Here is a 13,206-nt window from a genome sequence, read left to right on the forward strand (position 1 = left end):
CATTCTGGGGCTCAGAGCTGGAAGCTCATTGTTGCTGCACATCTAAGCCCAATTCTCCAGTATCACCTTTACCACTAGCGAATGTGATGCTTGACCATGACATGACTACTCATTTGCCTTGTCTGCCAATGGGTTTATAAAGTAAGAGTGTCTTTTATTGGCCCCCCCAAACTCCAATTCTTGGCCCTTATCCCACTGTGCTGTAGTTATTTGCATAGCATCCCTCAAGCCCTAGACCATGAGCGTTTTTGATGGCTTGAGCCAGGTCTTACTTACATTTATATCCATAGTAAAAACGCAACACATATTTATAGGATGGAATTATAATGGTTGTTCATGGGAGCCACCTCCCCACCTGGCTACATGTCTGCGACAACCTCAGAACCGGGCCGTTAACACGAGTCGTTTCAGTTCTACTCACACTGGTTTTGACACATTAGCTCTTTACAGGTTAAGGGGCCCCTCTGTCAGGTTCTATTAGGCATCTTCAGGTCAGGTTGCCTCCTTGAATCAGCATGCCTCTGAGCCACCCCCGTGTGCTATTCCAGGACCCGTTATCCCCAGGACACAGTGCCATCTGGCCTGCAGGAGACCCCAGGCAAGCTGACCATCGCCCTTATTCCCTGGATGAGACCAAGGTCACGGTGCAACCCTCACAGGAAAATCAGATCGGTTGGAACTTTCCGTGCTGGTCTTTCCTCTCCTGGAACCACTCATCACTCACTCCTGATTGTGCTGGATTTTTTCCTCCAGAAAGGAGGGTGCCGTGCGGATAGCTGATCTCAGCCTTTGTTCCTTTCCCTCCTTCTCCTGAAAGCTGACGTCCCATCTGTTTCCACGCTGCGCCCAACCAGGAATGCTCATTAACAAGCGTGCACTGGACTTTGTTTTCTGAGCCCCAAGCCCTTGCTGCTGGTGTTGGTCCCTTCGCCTCTTTCTCCAACTGTCTAGACCTACTGGAATCATTCAAGGCCTGGTTGAGCTGCCACCCCGTCCACGAGGTCTTCCAGGCGACGTCCAAGGGGATGTGGCCTCTCCTTCCTGGAGACCCCGTAGCCTCCTCCACGGCATTAAAATAAACTGGCTTATGTTACCTTGTCTCATCTTTCTCCTTGGCTATAAATTATCATAGTATAAGATACTGGCCAAGAGCCTTGCTCATCTTTTCATTTTCTGCTGTCTCCAATATGGTCCCTTGCAAAGCAAGCACCAATTAATCATTTTTAGTCTTAAATCCGCGTGGAGCTTCAGGTAGAGAGGCAACTGTGGTGTGATGTCTGTGTGTGCGAGTGCGTGTATGCCCTTGCACACACACATACCTGCATTCTCACGGATATTTGGCAGGACAGACACAATGGACGGTTGACGTGGCCAGGGCTGGGAAGTGACCGCTGGCTCTAAGACCCGGGACTTCTAAGACATTATATTGTGATTCATGGCTGTATCATTTTAAAAGCTAGACTGAACCTTCCGGGAGAGAAAGATACTTGATGAGTTAATGACTGGACACTTGATTTGATGACTGTCTGAAGGATCCAAATTTGTAAGCTCTCTAGGTTCTAGAATCATTTACATTTGATGTATTTTATTCGCAGAGTTTTAACTGGGACTTGCACTTCTTGAACCCCACCTCACCCCCAAGCCATACATTTGCCTGGCCCTGATCCTGCCCACCCCTGGCACTCGCACAGCCTTGCCTGTTTCCCAGAGGACAGGCTGCCTGCAGAATGACTGCGCTGGCCTTGCAGACATCGCTTTGACTCTGCAGGTAAGTAATTTATTGATCTGTAAAGCACTCTGAGATGCTCTGCAAGGGATTATGTCACGAAAATGCCATGCAATAAAATAAAAAAATGATGGACTTTGTGAACACAGGGTGATTTAGGGTTTGTAGCTGGAAGTGTGCTCAAAGTACATTTTAAGTGGAAATCAGGCAGGGTAATGAATTACTCTTGCTTTGGAAGGGCTTACTGGGAGTTCATTTTCCTGGCTTCTTACATGATAGCTAATCTGCTAATCATACACTAGAGAACAATGGACAGTCCCCAAGTAGAAGAGAAGGTAGTTTGGGCCAAGCTGTTGGCAGAGTAAGTATATAAAATGAGACCATCACACCTCATGCTTGGAAGAATCATCTAGAATTGTCTCCCTCCACTAACAATTGGAACGTGTCCAACTCATGAAGTTGCAGTTGGTGAAATGCTTGGCCTTTCAATCCTGCCTCAGGGTGTAGCTTGAAGGTGGCAAACTGCCTCGAGATGACTTTGAAAGGTAGACCATTCATGGCATAGAGCTGAGACGGTTTGACCAGAGGTGCAATCGCAATCACCAGAACCAAGCTGGCACAGTGCCTAAGATGCTAGGAGGTCAGACGTATCATCTTCCAGGTGGCAACTTCTAACATGTTGTCAGTATTTAAAATTAAAGTGAATTGGGGCTTCCCTGGTGGCGCAGTGGTTGAGAATCTGCCTGCCAATGCAGGGGACACGGGTTCGAGCCCTGGTCTGGGAAGATCCCACATGCCACGGAGCGACTAGGCCCGTGAGCCACAATTGCTCAGCCTGCGTGTCTGAAGCCTGTGCTCCGCAACAAGAGAAGCCGCGATAGTGAGAGGCCCGCGCACCGCGATGAAGAGTGGCCCCCGCTCGCCGCAACTGGAGAAAGCCCTCGCACAGAAACGAAGACCCAACACAGCCATAAATAAATAAATAAATACATAAATAAAAAATTAAAAAAAAAATTAAAGTGAATTGACAAGAATGCACTGTGGTCTTAGCTAATCCATGTTCATAAGAAAATTCTGACCCACTGAGATAGGGCTACTTACATTTTTATATTGTTTCCATGGATACCGCCTGCATCTCATCTCATCTCATCATGCAGGCGGTTGGAAACACACTAGGATTGCTTTGTTTTCATTCATTCACTCACACGTTCATTCATTCATCAATAGTCCCTGAGCACTTCCTTATACCAGTGTGGTACTTAGCCCTAAGGGGCATGACGTCTAAAAGACACAGTGCTTCTCCTCAAGGAGTCCACAGTCTAGAGATGCAAAGACAGGAACAGAAGCCAACCCCTTTCGTGCATTGTGACATAGAAGGACAGATAAGGTGTTGAGGAAATGCAGAGGAGAGACACACTAGCCAGCCTGGAGATGGATGTCATGGAAGGCTCCTTGCATATGAGACACCTAAGCTAATCCCCAGAAGACAAGCAAAAATGAATCAGTTCTGAGGAGGAAAGGCATTCCGGGCAAAGGAGGTGATGTTAGAAAAATACTATTAGTGAGACTTTTGGTGGCCAGGCATAGTTATTAATGGAAGGATAGTTACTGGAGGAGACATGGCCAAAAGTCACTCAAACATTGAGTGAGCACCTACTATATACACACTGTGGCTTAGGTATGTCCATGACGTGCAGCAATGCACACATTTTCTTGGCCCTCCATGAACTTACAATCTGTTAGGGGAAACAGTGCATATAAACGTCCCACCGTGTCACAGGGTTGTGTGGGACTGGATGCTAGAAGGTTGGTACAGACATTACACTCTGTGAGTTAGTAAGAGTGTGGGTGTCGGCACGGCTTCTCCTGGGCTACAGAGTTTAGTTTGGGTACCAACAAAAGAGAAATGGTCATGTCTGCGGAGCAAGTGAATCTGCTTCAGGTGGGACAGAAGTGCATGGGCACGGTTGGGAAGGCAGAAATCCAGGATGCGTGTGAGGATACAAAGTCTACTCAGCACCAGAGATGATGGAGAGCAGTGGTCCAGATCCCGGCTCTACTACGTTCAAGTTGGGCAGCCCTGGCCCAGTCACCTCACCTCTCCGTGCCTCACGTCCTCAGGTCGTGAAGCCACTTGCACGTGTCTCACAGGATCCTTCTGAGGATTTAGGGGTAAGTTTATGAAATGCACTTACAGGGGCTCTAAGCAATGCGAAGTATGCAGTAAGTGAGTTTTCGTATATTGTGTGCTTGGCAGACACGTATGTCACGTCAACACAGAATGGAAGGCGATAAATTCTAACCGACTCGAGGAAGAATGGGATACAAGGTCAATGAGGTAAACTAGAGCCAGATTACAGACCAGCCTGAATGGCCAGGTCCTTCCTGGGTTTTAACTCTATCCTATAGGCAATGGCAAGCATTTGAAATTGTTTAAAAAAGGAAATACTATATATAAATGTATAATGAATATACAAATATATTAATATACTTTAAGCAAAATAAGCTTGTAACAATGTGTCAGAGGGAATGGGTAGACAGACACTGGATTTCTGAGAGTGATGTTCAAGGCCTGGGTTAAACCGTGGGCTCTGTAAGGGTGGAAAGAAAAGGATGGGTTTGAGAGCAATGCCGAGGACAAGCTGCGGGTGCCTGATGGTGCCTGGATGGGGGATTCAGGAACATGGAGTCAAATGAAGGCCATTTTGTTCAACAGCAGCTGGATGGCTGAGCTGGCAGATCCCTTATGTTATATGAATAACGTCTTTGGGGGGAGAACATTAGTGTGATTCTGTTTTAGACAGGCTGATGAGATGACAAGGGGCCAGCAGGGTGGCAGAACTATCCTGTTAGCAGCTGGGATCACACAACCAAAGGTCTGGGGTGAGTCTGAGACCTGCTAAGAGTCCATGATTCCTTAAAAAAGGCCATCAGCTTATTTCCACATTGATGGATGTGATTCTCTGCTGACTTTTGAGGTCTGAATCTAGAAAGATCAAGAAGTGGTTAGATTATGTTTGGAAAGAAAGGCAGAGACCCCCTGAGCCATGCTTTCTGGATAGAGTTCCACATTGAATATATTACGTTAAGGTTTAATCCGGCTCTTATTGAATTTTAATTCAAGTGTGTAAATAATTAAATAATATAATTACTAAAACAGTATTCTAGGGAACTTCCTCACTGTTCGTGTAGCCTCCACTGCCCAGGTGTTAAATTCTAATAATTATGTCATTAAGAAATAGCAATTTGCTGTTTTTAGCGCACAGTAGATATCCTATGAAATCCAAATTGAGATGTTTTATTAAGCCCTTCATGGTCCCGTGGGGCCGAGGACGCAGAGAAGTGGCTTGGACCAGGCTCCTCCGCAGGACGCACGCAGATCTATGCATCCCAGGTTCTGCCTCTGGTGCTGGCGGCATGTCCCCCGCTGCCCCTGCCCCCCACCCACCTCCGCTCTGCAGTGAAGATCTGAGATGCCCATGGGGGCTTGGGACAGTTTCCACAGCAAGGGCTGCGCCACAGCTAAGGCCTCGGCACCTTTGTCTTTACAGAATTAAAGGAGCCGTCTGGAATACCCTCGACTTTCCTGGTGTCCAGACCCCAGAGAGACACCCAGGCCTGGGTCCATAACCTGGTGCATGCATGTCCACTCCACTGGCCTCCTTTCCTCCTGAAACACCTCAGGCCAGTCCTTGGTTCTTCATAGTTCCCTTCCTCCCCGATCTTCACTTGGCCGGGTCTGTCTTGTTCTTGAAAGCTCAGCTCCTCCATGAAGCCTTCCTCGACCGTCTCTCCTGAAGTAGAACTCCCCACACCAGACAAGCTGCATATGGTCTGCTCTCCCAAGTAAAACGTTAGCCCAGCTGGTTGTCTTGTTCACTGAAGTGTTCCGCGCACACCACGATGTCTGAACACAGTTTGTGCTCAACACGTAGTTTTTGAATGAATGAATGAAAGTGTTTTGACAAGGCTGTATGGAAATGCAAGTACGTCGAAATGACTGTATTTCCTCAACATCTTTGAATAGCCCTCAAAGACTCTCAGCGTGTATAATAATGTCAATGGTTACTATTTATTAAATACCTGCTGTATATCCGCTGTTTTACATATATTGCCCTCACTTTATCTTACCTCTGCGTTAACCCCACAAGTAGATATTATTTCTAAGCGGACCGACTGTCCTGGTTTACCAGGAACTAGAGGAGTCTCCTAGAACACAGAACTTTCCGTGCTAAAACCAGAAAAGTTCCAAGCCAGTGGAGATGCACTGGTCACCCTAATTGTTTCCTTTCCCACATGTGACAGATGAAGATACATCTGTTCAGAGAGGTCAAGGAAATATTCAAGGACATGCAACTGAAAATTGCAGAGTTCCAGAGTGTTTTCTTTTAATGAGGGGATAGATGGGTTAGAAAAACAACAAATGCATGTTGAAATTTGGATACATACATAAAAATAAACAGAAACCAACTATATACGTATATGAGCTGAGACTGTTAATTTCTGGTGTGCATTAGAAATTTTACAGGAAGTTTGAATCCATTATTTAATTTAATCTCACAAGAATCCTACGAGGTGGTACTATTACTATTCCAATTTACAGATGAAGAAACTAAGGCTTTGTGAGCTCTTAGTGATGTGCTCCTGTTACCCAGATAACAAGTGTTGAAGGCGGGACCAGAATGCAGATTATATCTGATCCCAAATGTATCCTCTCCATAGAGAGTTCGTGCAGTGGAGTGCACACGCTCAGCCTGGGGTTCTCTGGGTCTGAGGTCTTGCTGATTCACCCTCCCACGTGGGGCACCCTGCTTTTGCACCTCCATGTGACCACCCGTCTGCCCACAGGGCATCTAGGAAAGGGAGCGCTCTCTGTCATTCCTACAAGGCATTGTTCTCTATCAGGAGAGTGGGCGGGAGGTTTCATCAATATATTTTGGACCATCCAGCATTTGCAGGACTATCTCATCTTGCTCCCTCTTCCATCACTGGCACTTCCTAATCCTCCTCCTCCCGTTCATCGACCTCCCACTGTGCACTGGACCAGGGAGCTGCAGCTTCCGGGGAGCTTTCATTGGAGGCAGGGCCTGCTTCCTGTAACCAGGGGTCCTAGTTGTCCCCGTATCATGACAGAGGAATGATCAATCAAACCCACTGCTGAGTCCACTGAGAAGTGTTTCTTTGGCTTATTTTGACTGAAAAGACTAGTCAGTCTGTCTTTTCTTCTTTCCCTTTTCCCTTCTTCCTTCTTTCCAATACAAATATTTGTATAATAGGACACCAGTATTGTGGGATCTGTGGGATCTCTTGAGAGAAAGAATTCTAAGCGTTGCATCAGAAGACCAGGTATATGAAGCCCAGACCCGACTATTACTAGCTGTATAAACTCATGTAAATCATTTAACTCTCTGATTATTTTAGTTATATCAATACCTATCTTGCCTTTTTAAAACGCATGTTCTGTGGATCAGATAAAACTGTGAGAAATCACGTTTTAAACATAAAGTATTATTCAAATGCGATTTATTAATGTTACTAAAAATGTGTACTTCTAGAGGCCAGGATGAGGCTAAATTTGGACGTTAGGTGCAGTGCGGGGCTGGGAGGCTGCTCTGGTTTAGAGGCTGAGGTGGGCTTGCCTGCCCCCGCAGGTGGGTGCTGACCACTTCTTCAGATGCGCTAGTGGTTCTGAGATAAACAGCATCTTGAAGTGAGGGCGTGGAGGCAGTGGGGGATGGAGGTCTGCTATAGGATCCTCCCCCTCGCCAGCACTGGGCTTGCTGCCTCCACTTTCCAGAAGGGAAAGGTTAGAGTCTAGAGATTCAGAAGCCCAAATGAGAGCCTGAACATGCAGAGAGCTCCTTGATGACACAGCCTCGGGCGGCTTGTTAGTTCTTTTACCAGAATCATTTTGTCATTTCTTACATCTCATTCTTTCTTTCTCTCCATACTAAAACCATTCATGTTTGCAGGGGAAAATCAGGAAGCCCGGGGAGAAAAGCTAGTGGTTTATTCGGGATTAGTCATAAACCACTGGTTCTGAAGTTCGGAATTTGTTCCTTTCAGGATCAGCTGAAATGTGGAAATTTTTATGAGCTCTGCTCCCTGACCCAGTTTCATCATTCCTGATAGAGACGTTGGAGAGGAAAGTAAACACCACGCAGGCCCCACTCCACACTTCCCTGCTTTTGGGCATATTCGAGTAAATTGAATTTCACGGCAACCTACCTGTCACCATCGGTGCTCCGTTATATTTGGTGACATCCAAGAAATTGCCGGGAATGCTCTCTTCATCAATTGTTTAATGGGGGGATGTAAGGTAATTATTGCTAATCACGACATGCAGACAGGGCGAGCTATTGTACAGCTCTAGTGTGATGGCGCCTGCTTTGGGTTGAAGGTACGTGGCGGCCTTCATCTTCCACACCCCCGATCGGGGCCAGCTCTTTAGGGACCAGTTCAGGAAGAGAGGAGAGGCGGGACGGGGAGGGAAGGACAATGGACACCCTGTACGCCGAGCACTTCGCCGGGGGCTTAACATTTGCTGCTTCCTTTTAAATCCTTTTGGTAGCTCATAGGCATTCCCCCCATTGTATAGTAAAGACCCTGAAACTCAGAGAGGTAATGCAGTGAACCCAAGGTCCTCATACAGGAAGTCAGGCAGACTGCAGATACTTGAATAAGGTGTCCCTACAAAACTCAACTAAAATGTACACAAACAGGTCCTCAAAGAGGAAAATGATAGTACAAAAAAAATGGAATCAATTAAGAACCTGATTCAGCTACTTGACTTCATGAGGAAAACTGAAAAAAAATTAAAAAGAGAAACCCGGAACAATATTACTTTTTTATTATTCCTCATGGAAGAGAATTAATATTTGTCATACACCTAATAAGTACTAGATACCGCCCATTTATTTTCCTATTTAATCCAGAACACTGAGGCTGTAACCAGCTCCTAACCCGCTCAAAGCCAGTGAGCTAGGAAGTGGCAGATCTCAGACCTAAGCTCTGCCTACAGGGTTTTGGAATCAGATGAAATATGCCCTATAACTGAAAGCACTTAGTGAACTGCTTACCACGCTGCAAGGAATGCTATTATGATCGAGATAACGCAGAGTCCAATCGATTCCAGGTAAAGAGCATTACTGCCTGCTGTAAAAGCCAACCCAGAAGGGCTGACCAGGGTTTCTGGACCGTACCCCTAGGACAAGGTTTCTTCACACGGTCTCAGAGGTAGTGGCTGGCAAGATGCTGCCGGTCCCTCCTGACTCTAATTTCCCTTCCCCAGGAGGCGTCTATTCCTGCTGGTCGCAGCAGCCAGAGCCTTGCCACATCCTTGGAGGCCCTGCCTTAAAGCCTCTTCACGTGGATTCTTTTTCTGCCTTGGCCTCCAGCATCTTCCAGTGGCTCTCACTTTCCAAAGCAGGCATGCAGCTGATGCCTATGAAACTCGAGGGGCCAGTTAAGCACAGCTACCCAGGTGTGACTGCCGCTCGTATCGCACCCCAGACCCCATCCTCCAGACACGCTTTTTCCACAAGCTGTCGAAGATCTGCAGAGAAAGGAGACCCAGCCCCCATCTGGCTCAAGACACACCGCTGGGCCCCCCAGGCAGCCTGGGCCTTAGCTAGAGGGACCCTTTACATACTTCAGTTTTAAGTCCTCCATTCCTCTGCTGCCACTGCATTTTTTATGTATTTTATTTATTTATTTAATAAATTTGGACTTTTAAATTTATTTATTTATTTATGGCTGTGCTGGGTCTTCGTTTCTGTGCGAGGGCTTTCTCTAGTTGTGGCAAGCGGGGGCCACTCTTCATCGCGGTGCACGGGCCTCTCACCGTCGCGGCCTCTCTTGTTGCGGAGCACAGGCTCCAGACGCGCAGGCTCAGCAGCTGTGGCTCACGGGCCTAGTTGCTCCGCGGCATGTGGGATCTTCCCATACCAGGGCTCGAACCCGTGTCCCCAGCATTGGCAGGCGGATTCCCAACCACTGCGCCACCAGGGAAGCCCCCTGCCACTGCATTTTTAACAGGGGTCGTTTTTCTCCCGATTCAGGAGGATGTAACTCTGCCCCTTGCATGTCCTTCCCTCTGCTCAGAAACCCACCGTGTGGAGAGAAGAACGGTCTTTCCACAATAGCGCTGTCACCAGACCCCAGGATGAACTTCACACTTCGCCATCCTGAGAGTAAACAATATGCAAATGTGCCTGTACATGTCACCATCATCTCCCAGAGTCCTGGAAATGATTTTCTTTGTTCAGACTCTCCTCGTGCCCTTAAGAGCTGCCCAGGAGAGCAGGTTCCAATCATTCCCTTCTCCCAGGCTGCCCCATCCAGGTCAGATGGAGGCAGGGGTCAAAGGGGCAGGGCAAGGATGGAGCCCCCGCCTCCTGGGGGCCCTGTGCTCAGCTCTGCAGAAGCCCGGCGTCTGCAGGCTGTCAATCTGCTGGCTGCCAATGGTGCCAAGATCACTTCCATTCTCAGCTGCCTTGATAGATCATCAGCACTTCAATTCCTAATTGCCTAGAAGCACTGGTAGTTATACACTCAAGCACCGGCTATAAAAGCGTGCGCAGCGGGGACCGTGCTGACTGCAGTGGGAAGGTGGCCGCAGTGTCCTCCCCCCCAGCCCCGCCGTGACCACCGTGTGGTCCAAATTCTTCCACAGACTTTTCTCTTTCCCTCAAGCACCCTCAAGGTTAAGTTCAGAGGAAGGTGGACAGCCCGAAGGGGAGTTTCTGCCTCTCTCCATCCGAGTAGCAATGGTGCCAACACTGAAATGAAGCTGTGAGTTAGACCCACTCTCCCCGTGACCATCATCTTTGGCAATAATTAAGGCTAGTGGAAGGAACATCTCATTATCTGGCCTTGAATTCAGAGGCCCAGGAAGTGGCCCCACTGCTGTGCAAAATAACTTGTCAGTTGGTTTTAAGTGGAGTTTTTGTTCCGAGGCCTTATTGCCACTAAATCCCTCATAAAGGTTACGGTCTGCGAACAGATCAAGGTGAAGCCTCTTCCCCTCTAGAACGAGGGGTGGAGATGCAGGCTGGTCTGTTTGAATCTACAAGTCCTTAGCTCTGTGAATCCTCCTGCGAAATGCCAGGGATCCGGGGCCAGGGAGGGAGCGCAGTTGGAAAGAGAATAAAGTTCCAACAAGACTTCTTGTTAATACAAAGCTTGTCAAACACATCACCTAGAAACACCGAATGTCTTTATTAGATTCTTTTATCTCCCCCTGAGACTGGGGGATGCCACTGGTTGCTTCTCGGTGGGGATGTCATCATCCAGAAACTAATTAAAGGCTACTCGGGAAACTGGGTCTCTCACACTCCGGAGGACAAAATGCATTAGCTACCTAAGTTAAAAAAATATCACAAGCGAACTTTATATCAAAAAGGGCAAGCTGGGAATTTGACAATAACTCTCTTTCTCCCTCATCAGCCCACAGCAGGCAGAAGTGGGCCCATCAGGATGTCAGTGAGTCTTGACAGGAGGCCGCCGGCTCCTTGGCACCCCTCAGGAGGGGAGCTCTCCTCTCCTGGTACGGGGGGGGAGGAGGGCACCTGACCACTTTCTGCGGGACATACAGTCACATGGCCTCCTTGCCAGCATCCCCCCTCACCCATAAGAGCTCCAAGAGGCGTGTGTGTCTCTGAATAACACTCATCTGTGCACATGAAACAGCATCACCTTCTCCTGCTTCCCCAGGTTATCCTGGGGACTCAATGAGGTCATACACATAAGAGCCTAGAATAATACTGGGTATACAGTGTGTGCTCAGTAAAGGATAGCAATGTGGCCTCCTGTTATCTTTATTTAATTGTTCAATAGACAAGTTCACTTACTATGTCCCAAAAAGAGTTCTAGATTCCTCACCTCCTTCTCCTAATTGACCCATCCTAGTTAATGACACCATCATCTACCTAAGTGTCCAGGACAAAGACATAGGAATCATCCCTCATTTCTCCCTTTCCTTCAATTTCTACATCCAGTTATTAATCCTGTTGGCTTTATTTCAAAAATAACCCTCACGCTGCCTTGATACATTCTCTTCCCTCCTTTTTTCTACATTCCATTTTCTGCATCATAGGTGGACTAATTAAAAACCACAACAACATAAATCTAATCATATCACCCCCTATTTAGAAACCTCTCATGGCAGCTGACTGCCCTTAGAATGACACTCAAAGTTCACACTGTGTCTCGAAGACTCTGCATAGCTGGCCCCTGACAAACTCTGACCTTAGTGTGACTGCTTTGCCCAGAATTCACTCAGGTCCAGTCCCCGGACCTGCTGTCTGCCCCTGGAAGGTGCCCAGCTGGTCGTTCCTCCAGGCCTTGCAGTTTCTGTTCCCTGCCTGAAATGCTCTGTCCCCAGATCTTCACGTGGATACTTGTTTGTCACTCAGTTCTCATTTCAGTTGTCACCTACTCTGCGTCCTTCCTGACCACAATATCTCAAAGAGCTCCCTGCCCCATCCCAGTATCTGCTTTAGTTATTTTACGGCTCCTATCCATTCTCTGAAGTTCTCATTTATTCGTTGAGTGTTGTTGTTTATCTCTTCTCATTAGAACCTAAACTCCATACTTCCCCTCTGTATCCCTGTCACCTAGGACAGTGCCCAGCACACAGTAGGGACTCAGTACATGCATGTTGAATACACGAACTTTCCTGGTCAGAATCAGTTTCTCTTATCTTCAACCTCTCACAGTCCTTTGTTCAAAACACTCCCATACAGAACCCTCCTGCACTGTTGGTGGGAATGTAAATTGGTGCAGCCACTATGGAAAACAGTGGAGGTTCCTTAAAAAACTAAAATTAGAGTTACCATATGATCCAGCGATACCACTCCTGGGCATATATCCAGACAAAACCATAATTCAAAAAGATACATGCACCCCCTATGTCCATAGCAGCACTAATAGCCAAGACATGAAAACAACCTAAATGTCCATCGATAGATGAATGGATAAAGAAGATGTCGTGCATATACACAATGGAATGGAATGGAAGGGAACATTACTCAGCCATGAAAAAGAATGAAATAATGCCATTTTCAGCAATATGGATGGACCTGGAGATTATCATACTAAGTGAAGTAAGTCAGACAGTGAAAGACAAATACCATATCATATCACTTACATGTGGATTCTAAAATATGACACAAACTAACTTATCTACGAAACAGAAACAGACTCACAGACATAGAGAACAGACTTGTGGTTGCCAAGTGGGTGGGTGGGGGAGGGAAGGATTGGGAGTTTGGGATTAGCAGATGCAAACTGTCATACAGAGAATGGATAAACAACAAAGTCTTACTGTATAGCACAGGGAACTATATTCAATATCCTGCAATAAACCATAATGGAAAAGAATATGAAAAAGAATGTATATATGTGTATAATTGAATAACTTTGCTTTACAGCAGAAATTAACATAACATTGTAAATCAACTATACTTGAGTAAAATAAA

At 46.9% G+C, this 13,206-nt stretch overlaps 1 protein-coding gene across 8 annotated transcripts in view; it reads right to left on the reverse strand.

The window, feature by feature from the left end:
* The window catches only part of NTM (neurotrimin), a 941,546-nt gene that overhangs the window by 128,319 nt on the left and 800,021 nt on the right, over positions 1-13,206 (reverse strand). The gene's annotated exons all lie outside the window — the stretch shown is intronic.

Source organism: Balaenoptera physalus (genome assembly GCF_965194825.1).
Source record: "Balaenoptera physalus genome assembly, chromosome: 10".
Classification (NCBI taxonomy): Eukaryota; Metazoa; Chordata; class Mammalia; order Artiodactyla; family Balaenopteridae; genus Balaenoptera; species Balaenoptera physalus.